We start from the raw sequence: 16,734 nt of genomic DNA, 5'->3' as shown, positions 1-16,734 counted from the left end.
TCCTAAGCCATCACTCTTTTTTTTTTTTTTTGTGATACGCGGGCTTCTCACTGTGTGGCCTCTTCTGCAGCGGAGCACAGGCTCCGGACGCGCAGGCTCAGCAGCCATGGCTCACGGGCCCAGCCGCTCCGCGGCATGTGGGATCTTCCCGGACCGGGGCACGAACCCGTGCTCCCTGCATCGGCAGGCGGACTCTCAACCACTGCGCCACCAGGGAAGCCCCCTAAGCCATCACTCTTGCCCCTGTTACCCCATTACCCTTTTCTGCCTTTTTTCTCCTCAGTACTCAGGCACCATTAACATCTGACCAACATCTGACACCAGGCACTCAGGCATTCCCTTGGTGACTGAGGCTCAGACTAATGACTGTAACGTGACACTTTTATAAGTCATGGGTTGGCCCCAGGGTGGGAGACCGATCCCACGTGCAAAGAAGCCTCTGCTGGGGACTCAGACGGGGACAGAAGAGGACATCTGGGTCATTTACTGCCTCTGTGGGTCATCCAGCTGGATGGGTGTGAGTTACCTTGGAAACGGGATCTCCAGCCTCCAGAATGGCTTCCAATGACCCCGGCCATCTGGCTTCATGCCCTTATGTGTGTATGTATGTGTGCGTGTATGTCGTATCAGGAAGGGTCTGTGTAACCAGCAGAACATGCAGAAGTAGTGTTGTGTGACCTCCAAGCCTAAGTCACAGAAGACATTGCCTCCGCCTTCCTCTCTACCATCACCCTGGTGGTGGCAAGGGAGGGGGGAGCTGCCATGTTGTGAGGACGCTCAAGCAGCTCTGTGGCAAGACCCCCATGAAAAGCAACAGAAGCCTCCTGCCGACAGCCAGCATCAACCTGCCAACCGCGGCGGGTGAGTCACCTTGGAAATGGGACCTCCAGCTCCAGCTGAGCCTTCATATGTGAGACCCTGATCCAGGACCATCCAGCTAAGCCGCTCCCAAGCCCTGACCCACAGAAACTATGACAGATCATCAGCGCTTATTGCGGCAAGCCATTACTTTGGGGGTAGTTTGTTATACAGCAGTTGGCAAAGGATTCGGTGGGACCTCTCCCCGCCTGCACCCCCAGATCTACCCTGTAAACAGATCTAAGTGGCATTCGTGTTCTGAAGAACGGCTCATCCAAGCACATGCTTGCAGGAGTGACCATTTTCTCTGGTACCACCCTGCCCACCGCGAAGGAAGTTCCTGAAGGACCAAGGTTTGAGGGCGCTACCTCCAATGAGCCGTTTCCATGCCCCAGGAGGTCAGGGGATGCTCCGGTTGTGAAAGGGGATTTTGGATTTATCTCGGATCTGGGGCTAAGAAAAACCAAACCTTGATCATGACAAACCTCTCTGTGTGTACATAGATCAGCAAGTATAGGCAGCACTTCTTAGTGTGGGATGTAACGACCGTTTGAGGGAGGTTTGCTTCGAATAAACACTAACAAATTTAGCGGAGCAGAGGTTCACTTACTCTTTCAGGAAATCAGCTCCGGGATGGGGCCAGCTGGTGTCAGACCCTCTGTAGAAGGAGTGCATTGAGATCTGGCCTGACCTTGGACTTCAACTTTCGGCTTCTGAGGCCCCTGCAAGTGAGTTGGAGAAGAAGCCTCCAGAAACAGGCCGAAAGACGCTCTGGCTTCTGAGACCTCCCAGCCTTGGATCCCATACAATTCTTCGGTTGCCTTACGTTCATCGAATCCCGCACTGCGTTTTGCCAAGCACAGCGAGTGTATACTTTTAAGAGGAAATTAATGCATATGTTTCTGATCCATCTTATGTGGAAATGATCAAAATATTGTGTCTGAAGTAAAGTCATATCCAGAAGAGGCTTTGGGTAGTTTTGCCAGGTTTTGATGAATCTCTTTTCAGGATTGGGTTCTGGCCTCAGCGTCTGCCAAAGTCTCACAAGTCGGTGCAAACACCGTCTCCTCCAGGAAGTCTCCCCTGGGGCCCCAGCCGCCTAGAGCTGCCTCTTCTTGGCGCACAGGGGGCTCCAAATCAGGGCCACAGCCTATGGAACTGTTCTTTTTGCCCGGGTCACAGTCCTTCCAACCAGACTGTGAGTTGCCCCAGGGCAGGGGCCAGACATGCTCCTCCCTGAGATTTGCCAAGACGCACCTGCGCAGGCTCACGAGGTGTGTGTCAGGAGGTGAGGCCACACAGGGGAGGCTGGACCAGGAGGTGAGGCGAGGAGGCAGCCAGGGCTTTTGGGCTTTCCTGCTCTCGGGCAACCCCACCCAGGGTCTCAGTGGGTCGTCTTACAGTTTCTGCCGACCTTGGTGTGGCTGGTCATAACGGGCCTGCCTCTTTCCTTCTTCTGAGGCGCCTTCCTGTTATTCCTCTACAGCAAAAAAGAAAAAAAAAAAAAAAACCAACAGGGTCATTTCCTGAGTGACAAGGGCCCACAACCAGAGTCCTGTGTTTTCCTTCCAAAGTCCATGGGAGGTGTGTTCCAGTTAAGCACTTAAAGTGAGCCTTCTGTGCTGGGACAACTGGGGGTGGGGTTAGGCGGTTAATGTCTGGGCAGTGGAAAATACCCTCGAATGTCCTCTCCGGAAACAGAGAAACGTTGCTTCCAAAAACCTAGCGGGAGTTTTGGAAGAAGCGGCAGCCTCAGACGTCAGGGAGAGAACATTCAGGAAGGTTCCTCAGCCAGGCTGCCGCCTTCCACATAACCTTAGAGAGCCAGCATCCTGTTTGCAAAGACTGAGGAAGCTACTCTTGCAGAAACATCTAGCAACTCACGCTACGCTCTGGGAACCACAGACCCCCTGGCTGTATCACAGAGCTCAGACGGGGGACGGCACGTGGGTTTCCTTCTTCCTGTGTAACTGCGTGTGCGTGTGCATGTGCGTGTGCACGTGTGTGTTGTGGGGAGGGGAGTAGGATACACACGTTTACAATAGGAGACACAGAAAACACAGAAAAAAATTAAGAAGGGCTCGTAAGCATCACACACAGTCCACCCAATCTTTCCCCTCCACGTGTCCAGAGCCGGCATCACAGGCTCGAGACGCTTCTCTTCTGCCTTTGTCACTTCACGTGATCATATCATCATCATTTCCTGCCGTCACGAAGTGCTCATTGGAAATACCATTTGATGGCTACGTAACATTCCACGCGCCGGCTATACCACTGCCAACTTTAGTTTTTCCCTGGTAATGAGCAAGAAATGCTGGAATTCATCTTTGTATGGAAGTCTTTGTTTAGATCTCAGATTACTTTCTTGTTCAAACCCTAAAGTGATATTATCAATTATGAATATCTGAAGGCCTCTCATTCCTATTTCTGAATTCTACTCCAAAATGCCAATTTGGACTCCTATTCAAATCTCCTATCCACTGACTCTTCAGGCAAACTTAAAGGTTATGCAGACCAGACCTTTATTTGGCAGATGGGGAAACTGAGTCCTGCGGAAGAGAGGGCCCAAACCTCACTCTGGTTAATCAGAGCCTGGTCTCTCCTGAGCACCTGTGTGCGGTCATGCCTCGGAAGAGGAAGCAGAAGTAAGAGGAAGATGTCACGGGGGCTCTCCTCCCGGAACCCTCACTCTTTCTGTAGCACAAGACGTGCACTGACAAAGCACAAGCCATAAAAAACAGGCTGTGAGCAGCTGGGCAAGTCTGAGGAGAGACTGTGCACATACAAAACGGGGTCAGCCAGAGGCTCCGCTTACCCACATCCCAAGTGGCATCTCCAGGGAAGATCTGAGCACCTAGGAGTCTGGGCTGTGGGATCTTGTCTCTTGCTCAGCTCTGATCTCTGAGGGGTGGTTGGCAGGGGTCTGCTCAGGGAACACAGCCAACAGAGGAAGGGAATGAAGATCCATCCTTTGGGAGAGCCTAAAGAGGCTGTGCAGGCTTGGTCCAGGGACAGCAGTGCAGACTGGTGCAATCCAAGAAGGCTTCATGGAGGAGGTGGTACATGGGCCAGGCCTTTTAGGAGCTGGGACTGGAGACTGGAGGAAAGTTTCAGAGGAGGGTGTTTAGGGTTCAGGCTGTAAATTTTTAAATGCAATTCTGGATTTATATAAGTTTAGGTTACTTCTTTATTTTTAAATGGCACAGTGCTGAAGCTAGTCTAATAAACAGAATCAAAGATATACCACTGCAAGGTAATTCAATGGGTTGCTTTTTTAACATTTTATACGGCAAAAATTTCCTTGATCACAATCTATGCCACACGATCACCCTGTCTAGTATGTAGGATGCCATGGGAGCCCCTGCCAGGAGGAGAGCAGGGGTGCAGGCCCGGTGTGGGAGGGGGGATCCTGGGGGCGATGGGCAGAATTTCCCTTTGAAGGACAGGGTGGGGGTCGGAAGTCATGAGACCTGCAACCACAGGTTGCTTCCCGGCCTCCAGCTCAGCCTCTGACTCCGTCACTGGGACCCCGCTTCTCTCCCAGCCTGGCCTGGAGCAGTTGCCTTTTGTGTCACTCTTTTCTCTCTTTTCTCGGCGGTGCCAGCAGCCTTTATTGTTGAAAACGGCTGTATTGGGCTTTAATCAGAGCCCTTGTCAAGCACTCGTCCCCTCCTTTTGTGCTTCACTGTCCTCAGAGGGGAAAAATGTATTACGAGCATCATTTTACACAAACTTCTCGGACATGCCAGGATCCCACAATTCCTGATGCCACCGACTTGTTTTCTGCTTACCACCCAGAGTCACAAAAGACAGACAGGAAGAATACCCACTTCTCCCCTAACTGCTGCTTCAAGTCCTGGTCGGCTAACGACTTGCTGTGTGATCTTGAGCCTGTTGCTACTCCTCTCTGGGCCTCGAGTTACCATCTCGAGTTACCCACCAGTGGCCTGGCGACGGTCTCCAAGGGTCATTTCATTCCAATCCGCTATAATTCTGAGGTTCATAAGAATAACTGGAATCATCCGGATGTAGGCATCGGGTCCCCGCCTCTGGCCATCTTTATCTTCTAATGCTGATTGGGCTTCCTTACTGCACATCCAAGAACAGCATTCCTCAGCTCTAAACCTCTGATGGCCCCTGTCTCCTGACCTGACAATCAAAGCCCTTCCTAGCTTGGCCTCCACTTCCCCTTCCTGCCTCATCTCCTGTCCCTGTCACCCCGCCCCATCGCTGCCACCAGCAAGCAGCCTGAACTTAAAGTTTTCTTCATGCTTCTTTGATTTGGTGTGGAAGTCTTTATTTAGATCTCAGATTACTTTCTTATTCAAACCCTAAAGTGATATTATCAATTATGAATATTTCTGAATTGTACTCTAAAAGGCCAGTTTGGACCCCTATTCAAATCTCCTTTTACCTGGAGTGACCTTTCCCCTCTCTTTCCTTTACCTGTCTGACTCCTAACTTTGCCTTCGAAACCTAGTTCAAACACCAAAGCCTCGGGAAGGTGCCAGGGGGAATCGGTCTGCCTCTCCTTTGGGCTTCCCTGGCTCCTGGACACACCCCAAGCCCAGAACTCCCCTCTGTGTGGCCAGTACCTCTCGACTCCAGACCACAGACTCTTCCAGGGCGGAGACCATGGTCATGGTCATGTCTGTATTCCCGGTGCTCAGCTTGGGGCCTGGCACAGAGGACATATGGGTTCCGGTTGGCTGCATCTCTGGGACACACAGGGAAGGCCAGAATTCAACTAGACAGGGCTGGTGAATCCATCTTAGCTCTGGTCTTGCAAGAGCGGCGTGGCCTAGTGGGAAGGACCCAGTCCTGGAGTTACTTGTTTCAGGGTTCAAATGCTGGTGCTATCACTCTCTGGGAACGTGCACTTAGGCAAGTCACGTAACTGCACTTTTCTGTCTATAAAATGGGAATAATAAAGGCAACTTTGCAGGTGTGTTGTTAAGAAACAGGTAAGAGACACATGCAGAGTCCTGCAGGTAGTAGGTACTCAATAAACGGTAACCCTAGGGCCCACCCATCATTCCATCCATCCATCCATCCAATATCGATGGGGTGTCTTCTGTTTGCTGGGTGCAGTGCTGGGCTGGGCATGTACAGTGAGCAAGCACGATGACATGGCTCTGCTGTATTCTCCCCGGGTCCCTGGCCTGCTCTGGCGTTTGAGGTTGTGCCCTGGGTTTCCTTCCGGCCTGACCCGGTGCTCATCTGAGCTAGTGGGACGGACACCCTGGCCTGGCTCAGGCCCCCTGGGGGAGGAGTACTGGCTGCCTCTGCACCTGCCTGCCTGGGGCATGCAGGCCTGGGCTGCCCAGAGGAGGGCCTCGGAGACAGCTGAGAAGGCTCGAGAGGGTGCTGGGGCCCAGGGGTCCGTGCCGACCACTGGGGCACACGGAGGCTCCGGCAGCATCCTGCAGGGCCCTGCTGCCGGCCCCCACTAATCTGACCAAATCCCACCCAGGCTCCTACTCAGCCATCTCTTCACTCCTCCACCCACCCTCCCCTAGGGCTGTCGTGAGGATTCAATGAACAGATGTAGGTGAGGGTCTGGAAAGTCTTTGCATGTAGCGAGCACTGCAGGAGCGTTTGCTTTCACTGTTTTATCGTTTAGTGCTCAAGGCAACTTGTGCAGGGGCATCAGCGCCCTCTGTTTACGGTCAGGCACTGTCGATAAAAACGCGTTATTACTGCCCTGAGCTGTCTAGAGAGCTCCTCCATCTGGGGGCGGGGCCAGCATGGCGAGCGGGAGTGGGGCTGGAGACAGTGGCACGGCCCCTTTGTGCGGGATTGAGTCTAACACACACACACACACACACACACACACACACATATTCCTGAGAGATCCTCCCCAGGCAGCTCCTAGACAGACCCCCGCCGGGACGTGGGCCCCAACTCAGCCATCAGCCACAGCTGTGTTCAGGCAGCTCCTGGATGGGGGGGCCTTTCAGAAACGCATCGCAGCAGCCCAGGCGGTTCACACGCCCGGGTGCCTCGGTTCCAGACACCAAGTGAGAGGATTTACAAACATTTCCCGCCCCCGCAGCTCAGGGCTTGGTGTCACTCTGCCCATTTCCCAGAGAAGGGGACCGTGGCTCAGAGATGGGGCTTGCTTAAGGCGCGAGTGGCCACAGCCAGGATGAGCGCCAAGTGTCCTGGGTGCTCAGCAGGCTCGGCCCCCTTTCCCAGTTCTCGGGGACTCAGTGGTCTTGGGAACTCCCTGCGGCCATGGTCCCTAAATACCAATAACGAGCAAGCCCTCACCCCAGGGCTCTTCCGGCTGGACTGTTCCCTCCACCGCAGCCCCTTTCGGGACTCACTCCACCCTCGCATCGTGTGTTCCTTCACTCAGGGTCCTCGGCAGCCTCTGTCCTGATGTATCTGTCAGCACCCGGCACACACCCCCGCCTGGCAGCCCTGGGCATCTTCCGAGCTGGCTGAGACCTCCCCTTTCACATGCTTATTACTCCCTCCAAAGGTGACTGGATGACACTATTCAGTGAGGACCCACCTGAAGCTTAAGTTATCTGTGATTTAATGAGGAGTCTTTTAACGATAACATCTGTTGTTTTAATTACCAAAGGAATTATAAATGAGGCTCCCGGAGGAAACTGCTGCTGGGGCAGAAGCTGGAGAAGAATTCTCAACATCGGCGGCCCCGCTGGGTCCTTGGCACAGTGACTGCCACGGAGCGTGACCTGTCACAGAGAGCGCTTCATCTTCATTTTAATTAAGCATTGAGGGTGAGGCGGGCAGCCTCCGGATCCAAGGGGGCTGAGCAGCCCAGATCCTGGAAGATACTCTGTGTGAGTAAGGCTTCGGCTCTGTGCACGGGAAGAAAGCAAAGGACAAACCAGCCATTTTTGCTGATGCTGTCGAGGTACATATCTGTCACCCAAAACTGGGGTAGGGAAAGGGGCTGGTCCTCCCCCCAGCCCAGCTGTGCGACCTTCGCCAGATGAGCTGACCTCTCTGGATTCCAGTTTCTTCCTGTAGAAAGCGAAAGGGATGTCTTTCCTTCTTCTCTCAAGGAAATGGTTCATCCCTGACATTCGATTCTGGGTGTAGAGCTGGTGAGATGTGTTTACACCCACCCGAGAAGAAGAACTCGGTGGGGTGTAGGTTGAACGCCACATGGACGGAGGGTTCGAGACGGAGGAAGGGGTGCTTCACTGTCATTGGTGACAATGATGCCGGAGTTCGTGACGGTGGTGACAGTGATAACAGTCCTGCCGTTCCGCCAGTTTCTTACCCCTCCCGTATCCATGCCTTTTGCAGTTCCTCTCCATATAGGGGGTGAGTCTCTTTGCCCCACTGAATCCGGACAAGCCTTGTGATTTGCTGTGTTCGGTAGACTGCAGCACGAACGACATGCCTGTTCCAAACCTAGGTCTCTGCCGACCTTGCACGGTGCTGTGTTCTCTCTTGCTCCTCCACCGTGACTAAGAGAACGTTCCTGGACTTGGCTACAGAGGATAAGAGTCATGTGAAGGAGAGCCAAGTCACCCTAGTGCCCCAGCCAAGGCCATTCGAGATCGGCCAACAGCCCACCAGTTCCCGCTGCCCTTCCTGCATCTCCCAGTCAGAGTGCTCATCACACTCTACTGACATCTTGTCTACCCACCTTCTTCTCCAGACACTTGAGGGCTAAGAGTACACGTCACCCATCAATGGATTATTCACGCTCCGCATAGGAACTGGACCGTAGTACGTGTTTCATAAATGCCTGCTGTATTGGCTCAGCCCCTACCTGACCAAGCATGGATGGAAGAAGAAGGGGGTGACCTCCTAGGAGCGGCTCCAGGTGTGAATGTGGAGGCCAGTTAGGTCCGGAATACGGATAAAGATGTGGGTCGGGGGCTCGGCGACACTGACGTGTCAACCAGCCCTTGTATTTGTCTAAGAATTAGGGTTTTTTTAAACAAAAAGTTATTTTAACATAAAGAAGCAGGCAGGTCTCACTTGACAGGAGATGGACTTCCTGTAGCCCATTTCATTAAGACTCATCAAGACTGGCGTTCTCTGCATTCTCTGAGCAGGCAGTGCGTTCAGGAGGTAGAGTGATGGGGAAATTAAACACAGAAGCCACATCCTTTGAAGCTTTTTTGAGCAGCAAGGCCAGCCAACTCCACAGCGTACGTGTCTGGAGAATACCAGATTTGCTCCCATCTGAGCTCTCCATCCAAGCAGGGAGATAGCTCTTCTAATTAGCCCAGTTAGATAAATATTCTTCCGCCCAAGCTCCTGTTTAGAGAAAACAGATGGAGGCTCATAAACACGGTCATGGAGTGAATTTGTGTAAAGCTACCCTTCTGCTTGACGCGGCTTCCAGTATTTAAATACATGTATGTACACATGGGCACAAGCACACACACACAGAGCTCTGATGCCATACAACAGGGCAGATTAAAAAGGGCTTAATAGAGCCAAAAAAAAAAAAAAAAAAAAGGAGAGATTTCAGGTGGTAGTAAGACCCATGACATAGTGGGAGATCAGGACCTACAAACGTTTTCTTCCCTGGGGATTGTCCCTCCCCCAAGGTTGACCCTCACACACCCCTCCCTTTGACAAGATGATGCCCCATTTTATTCAGCAAGTCCCCACTCAAAGGCCTTTGATGTCTCCTTGGCATGGCTAGAATGAGGTCCACTTTTTGGGGTGACCTTTAAGGCTCTTCCCAAGCTGACTCGACCCTGCCATTCATCTTCATCTTCCAACCTTCCTCTTCCACCCCATCATCGTGTGCTGCCGTCCTGCTCTAATTAATCCTGATAACTGTCACCGTCCTCGCCACCCCCACTTGCCTTTATTGAGTGCTAACTCTCTGACAAGCCGCGGACCAGGAGCTTTACATCCCTTATCTTATTTCCTCTTTGCGGTTTATGAGGTAGGCACAGGGATGACCCTCAGCTTGAAGATGAGGAAATGTGGCCTCAGATTGGTTAAGAGGCTTGCTCCAAGTTGCACAGCTAGTAAGAGGCCAACAGCCGCCATACCAACCTCTTTGCCTTGGCAAGTGCTGGATCCTCGTCGGTGGATTCCCTTCTCCAGCTTCTTCATCTAACGATCACCTGCTTCAGCCCCGCGAAATGTTTTGCTCTCTGACTTCTGAACATTTCTTCTCCCATCAAAACTTCCCTGGCTCCATGAATCACATCAGAACAAACGCCGCCCAGTCGAATGCCATTTCTCAAAATTTAGTAAAAAGGGTCTTAACATAATGACATGTTCCTCTCCAGGTTTTCATTCATCTCTGCAGGTCAGCCAATCTCTAAGAGCCTGCACTGTCCCAGGTTCTGTGCCCTGCACTGTGGGAATGTAAGTGGCATCAAGAAGCATCCTCCGGTATTTCCCTCCGACTGGCACATGGTGGTTTGCGGTGTTCTTCCAAGGTCAAAATATCTATCTGTGCACCTTTTCCTCTTTTCACTCGGAATGTTGTTCATTTACGCCTTCTTATTTTCTGGGTCAGTCTTGACGACGTTTGCTAAAGTATCGACCTTTTTAAGCAACTCACTTTTAGTTTGTTGATGTCTTTATTTTTGTGGATGTTCGATTTGCTTTAGCGTTTATTCATTTCTATCATTACCTTTATTATTTCCTTCTTTCTAGTTTCCCTTATTCTCTTTCTAGATTCTTGAGTTGATTGCTTGGGTTGTAAGTTATGTGCAGCTGTTCTAATTTCCTAATAAATGCATGCAAGAGTATAAATCACCCCTCAAAGAATCAGTTAAACTACATCAGACAAGCTTGATTATGTAGTGTCTTCCTTACTTTCAATTCAAAATACTTCTTAATTTCTGTTGTAAATTTCTTTTGAACCCATGGATAACTTAGAAGTGTGTTTTTAGTTTCCAAACATATACACAGATCATCTCTTTGTTGTTGATTACTAATTTCATTGCGTGCTGGATAGAGGATCTGTTGATAATGAAGATTTTTTGAAATTTATGGAGACTTCTTTTGTGGTCTAATACGTAGCCTTTTTCCACATGTATTTGCTGTTTGTTGACATTGACATTGACATTTATATACATACATGAGCATACATGGTTTTTAATCTATCAGCTTCTGAGAAAGATATGCTAAATTCACCCACTATGCTTATTGTTTTGTCAACCTTCCCCTGTAAATTATTTCAGATTTTGCTTTATATCTTTCAGGACTAATGTTGGAATCACAGCATGAAATGCCTGTCCTTGATACTTTTAATACCTTTCACCTTGAGTTCAATTGTATCTGATAGTAATTTCTTTTACCATTTCTTTTATTGTTTTATCTCTTTATTTTTAATATTTTGATATTTTTTGGTTTTAGCCATTTTGCTCTTAAATAGCATGCAGCTGGCTTTTTTAAAACCAAATTTAAGAATCTCTTAATTGGTTAGTTTAATATGCTCATAATTACTGTAATTGATGATACATTTACACTTATTTCTGCTGTCTCATTTTGTTTTCTATTTTCCCAGCCTCTTCTTTTTTCTTTATTTTCCTTTCCCAGTTTCCATTGGCTCGACCAAGTTTTTTGTTGCTATTGTAGAGATTTCTCCTCTACTGGATTGGAGGTCATATATTCTATTTTTAGCTTCCGTATCTTTACATTATTATATTTCAGCAACTCCTAACATTAATCCGTAAATACATCCCTCTGCTCGACTGAGACAAAACCTTAGCACCTTTATTCCCTCTAGCTGTCCACTCTTTCTCTCCCCACCTAGACGATATCACTTAGAATTTTCATTTCAAATTGTCAGCCCTGCTCTACCTCTGTGTCAGCCCTCCTGAAAGTAGAGACGTAACCACAGCAAAAGGCAGGAAGAAATTGACCAAGTTCCCACTACCCAGCTGAATGAAGGTTTGAAAGAGAAATGAGGTTGAGTTTTAGGAAAATTAAGTTTCTTTTGTTTGCACAGCCAAGTTTGTGAACTGAGCATATTCACTAGTGATTGGGTCGGTGCCCATTCCAAGACTAGGGGTCTGGAGATGAAACAGTCTCAGTTACCCCCAGGGAGGCTCCCCTGGTGTCTGCCTCTTCAACAATTTCACAGGACATCAACAATAGACAAGGAGACTGTGTGACTTCAAGACAAAACCAAAACTCCTTATAATCATGTCGGAACACAGACAACACATGAACATTAACCAAACCACGAAAATCACCAAATATCCCCCGATCCCAGCTAATGTGTGTGACTGCTGCTCCTCTCTCTTCCTCTCACCTTAGAGAAAAGAATTATCAAGATACCAAACAAACCCAGAATTATCTTCACTTCCTGACAGCATCCAACCCAGAACAAAGCTCTACGTCCTTGAACCCTGTCCAAATCCTCAAAGTCCTTTCTAACACCCTCTAACTGGGATGCCTCATGGTTCCGGGTAGGGAGGACTCCCCCTGGCACCTGAGACATGTGGCCTAGTACAACTATGATCTTCTTATAAAGATGCCTGAGTCCCCTGATTAGGTCTAGACTCAAATACAGACTAAACATATATAACTGAGACCCTGGAAGTGGGGGCCAACGTGTGAGGTGCCCTGATCCCAGTTTTGCAGATGAGACTCCCAGAGAAGTTAAGCAACCTAACCAAAGCTGCACAGCTGCTGAGTGGCAGGTCTGGGACTCAAGGCAACCCCAGAGCAGTCTGACCCCAGAGTCTACCCTGTGAACCCTGTCCTCACATCATTATGTGCAAACCTGGTCTGGAGAGACATCCCCGGAGCCAGGGGGCAGGCTTGGGCCTCTACTGCTCTCATCTGTGACCTCTTTGAGGGCAAGGATAATGACACTCCTCTTACCCCCCAAACCCCCAGCACAGAGCAGCACAGACAGGGCTCCAGGAAGTCATTCTGATGATGCCAAGCCGATCCCCAAAGGCCTCTGCTAATTCCCTCCTCCTGCGTAGGCCCACTCCAGACAGATCCAAGGCATCTGTTCTCCCAGGTGATGCTCTGACTCCCTCCCAGCTTTAGGGAATTCACAGAAAGTGTATCCACGTGGAAAGAGGGAAGCTTTAGCTTCCTTCACTGCAGCCTGAGAGCCAGCCAGCTTCAGGGTCCTGCCACCCCAGAAAGTCCCCAGTTTCCTTTGGCCGAGTCCTTTTGACATTTTCAATGGTAACATAAACTTGATTTACTGACGCCATGAAGGAACCAGGGCGATGTGATTTCCAAAAGGCACCGTGCTGTTGGATATGATAAAAGACTGAATGAGTCAGTAAATGTAGCGGTTTAGTAACTGTTCAAAAAAATCAATACCCATGCAGTCTGTGGAGGAGGAGAAGGCTGTAATGATGGCCTGGAGGAGGGAGGATTCATGCCTGAACTCACGAATCCACGGCTCCCCCTACCTCCCTCCCGGACACACACAGACACATGACTCACGCTTCCCACTCCTGCACAGATACTCACAGACACACCAATATAAGTTGTGTGCACAGATAAGCACGTAACATATATGCACACGTCCAGGCATGTCCACTAACAGGAATAATAATAGGTACCATTTATTGACTAGTAAAAGTGAGCCAGGCACTGGCATAAGTGCATTGCATATCCTTATTTCATTACCATCCTGTACAACTCTATGAGGTAAGCAGATGATTATTCCCATTTTACAGATGAAGAAACTGAGGCACAGAGATCTTAAGCAACTTGCCCACAGTCATTCCAGCTAGGAAGCCGGGAAGCCAGAATTAGAACCCAGACTGACTTCAGAAGTCTTATTCTTTTTTTTGGCCACTTTTCATGCTTCTTTTTTTTTTTTTGGCCATGCCACACGGCATGCGGGATCTTAGTTCCCCGACCAGGGATCGAACCCACACTCCCCTGCTGTGGAAGTGAGGAGTCCCAACCACTGGACCGTCAGGGAAGTCCCTACTTTTTTTTTTCATTCTTTAGCAGATATAATTGAGTTCTAGTAAACTTCACAGTTAAAAGTGCGCCGTTTGATGCATTTCGATACCTGTATACACCTGTATATAGAATCATCACACAATCAAGATCACATATGAGCACACCTATCACCCCCGGAAGTTTCCCTGGGCCACCTTGCAGTGTCTCCCTTCTGGCTCTCCCTGCCCTGCATCACCCGGCATCCACCGTTCTGCTTTCTGTCATGACTGGTTAGTCTGCATTGTCTAGAACTGTATATACATGGACTCAGGTAGTATGCTCTCTCTTTTGCCTACAGAAACAAGGTTCAAAACGACCACAATAGGGGTCTTCCCACAAAGATAAGACAGACACGTGTGGGCACACTCATGCTTACACACACAATGTCCCAATCCTCACAAACACCTCCACACCCATGCCCCCCAACAGGCCGCCCCTCCACCCATGCACAAGGACACCCTCGCTCTCACCCAGCTTTCACTGCGTCTGTCCATCCATGCCGCTCCTCTGGGATAACTGCACCTCATTAAGTGGCCAAGTGGACTCCTCCCAGGTTTCCAGCAAAGCAATGCAGTTTCCTTCTCCTGTCAAAGCCCACGTGTTGTCCACCACTCTGCTGGGCACTGCAGATTCCACACTGCATAAATGAGCAAAGCTTTAGAGAATAGACACCTGTCACATGCCGCAGAGCGCCTGGGCCCGTGAGCCATGGCCGCTGAGCCTGCGCGTCCGGAGCCTGTGCTCCGCAACGGGAGAGGCCACAACAGTGAGAGGCCCGCGTACCGCAAAAAAAAAAAAAAAAAGCTGGGTGGAGCCAGTGGGGTGAGGAAGGACTGGACAGAACTGCACTGCAGGAGCCTGGTCCAGGTGTCCCACGGCCGCACTGGGCTAGAGCTCATGGCTGACCAGCAGCCTTTAAGTGACAGGACAGGGGACCCATCACCCAAGCCCACAATCCACCTTGCGCCTCAAGTCTGATTCACCTCGGCTCTCAGTCTGGTTGGATGCACACTGGAATCACTCTGGGAGTTTAAAAAACATGGAGCCCATCCCACTGCTGGGCATGTACCCTGAGAAAACCATAATTCAAAAAGAGTCATGTAGCACAATGTTCACTGCAGCTCTATTTACCATAGCCAGGACATGGAAGCAACCTAAGCGTCCATCATCGGATGAATGGATAAAGAAGATGTGGCACATATATACAATGGAATATTACTCAGCCATAAAAAGAAACGAAATTGAGTTATTTGTAATGAGGTGGATGGACCTAGAGACTGTCATACAGAGTGAAGTAAGTCAGAAAGAGAAAGACAAAAACCGTATGCTAACACACATATATGGAATCTAAGGGGAAAAAAGATATCATGAAAAACCTAGGGGTAAGATGGGAATAAATATACAGACCTACTAGAGAATGGACTTGGGGATATGGGGAGGGGGAGGGGTGAGCTGTGACGGGGCGAGAGAGTGGCATGGACATATATACACTACCAAATGTAAAATAGATAGCTAGCGGGAAGCAGCCGCATAGCACAGGGAGACCAGCTCGGTGCTTTGTGACCACCTAAAAGGGTGGGATAGGGAGGGTGGGAAGGAGGGAGACGCAAGAGGGAAGAGATATGGGGACATATGTATATGTATAACTGATTCACTTTGTTAGAAAGCAGAAACTAACACACCATTGTAAAGCAATTATACTCCAATAAAGAAGTAAAAAAAAAAAAAAAAAGAGGCATGTACCACAATGTTCACTGCAGCTCTATTTACAATCACCAGGACATGGAAGCAACCTAACTGTCCATCAACCGACGAATGGATAAAGAAGATGGGGCTCATATATACAATGGAATATTACTCAGCCATAAAAAAAAACAAAATCAAGTTATTTGTAGTGAGGTGGACGGACCTAGAGACTGTCATACAAAGTGAAGTAAGTCAGAAAGAGAAAAACAAATACTACCCTAACACATATATATGGAATCTAAAAAAAGAAAAAAAAATGGTTCTGAAGAACCTAGGGGCAGGGCAGGAATAAAGACGCAGACATAGAGAATGGACTTGAGGACACGGGGAGGGGGAAGGGTATGCTGGGATGAAGTGAGAGAGTGGCATGGACATATATACACTACCAAATGTAAAATAGATAGCTAGCGGGAAGCAGCCGCATAGCACAGGGAGATCAGCTCGGTGCTTTGTGACCACCTAGAGGAGTGGGATAGGGAGGGTGGGAGGGAGACGCAAGAGGGAGGAGATATGGGGATATATGTATACGTATAGCTGATTCACTTTGCTATAAAGCAGAAACTAACACACCATTGTAAAGCAATTATACTCCAATAAAGATTAAAAAAAAACACAAAAAAACACTGAGCCCTGTGGTTTCACTCCCAAAGAGTCTGATTTGTTTTGTTTTGTTTTGTTTGGGGAGGGCGGGAGTGGCCTGGGCATGAGAATTTTTAGAAGCTCCTCAAGTGATTATCTCATATTCAGGAATTCATCATGCACTTCCAACCTTAGGATAGATATACCTCCCCAAAGGACCCCAGGATACAGGAAAGCCAGAAATGCAGCTGGAGTTTCCTGGAATTGGAGTTCCCTGTACTCCAATTTTATCTCCCTACACACGCCCTAATAGGAATTCAACAAGATAACCTTGCTGAATTAGATATCAATTAATTGTTAGAAGAGGACCGAAGTTTTCATAGGAAATAAATTTCATTGTCATGTTATTAACTAAAACTGGTACAAGTTATAAGTAACTGCTGAGTGATAACGACTTCCTTATCAATATTGGATATTTATAATCTTTCAGGTTTTACTGGTAATTCAGTATCAAGATAATTAGACATCAAGTAGACACATTAAATATTATTTACTTTGCTGTTGTTTCTTAAATCTGCAATAAGATGGTGTTAGAGAGTCTCCACCCCTTCCTTCTGTCGTGATGGCCATGGCTTATGTGGGACGACACATCTT

The 16,734-nt window shown here is 49.0% G+C and overlaps 1 long non-coding RNA gene across 1 annotated transcript in view; it reads right to left on the bottom strand.

Moving 5' to 3' along the window:
- Window positions 1-1,474: 1,474 nt before the first annotated feature.
- LOC125962103 (uncharacterized) overlaps window positions 1,475-16,734 on the bottom strand; it is a 159,381-nt gene continuing 144,121 nt past the window's right edge. The window contains exons 3-4 of the long non-coding RNA XR_007473513.1: window positions 14,226-14,392; window positions 1,475-2,338 (exon numbers count right to left, since the gene is read on the bottom strand). This is a non-coding gene — a long non-coding RNA (uncharacterized LOC125962103). The remainder of the gene's footprint in view (window positions 2,339-14,225; window positions 14,393-16,734) is intronic.

The sequence above is a fragment of the Orcinus orca genome, chromosome 19 (assembly GCF_937001465.1).
Source record: "Orcinus orca chromosome 19, mOrcOrc1.1, whole genome shotgun sequence".
In the NCBI taxonomy this organism is placed as follows: domain Eukaryota; kingdom Metazoa; phylum Chordata; class Mammalia; order Artiodactyla; family Delphinidae; genus Orcinus; species Orcinus orca.
Note: the sequence above shows the minus strand (reverse complement) of the source record. Positions and strands in the feature narration are given on the sequence as shown.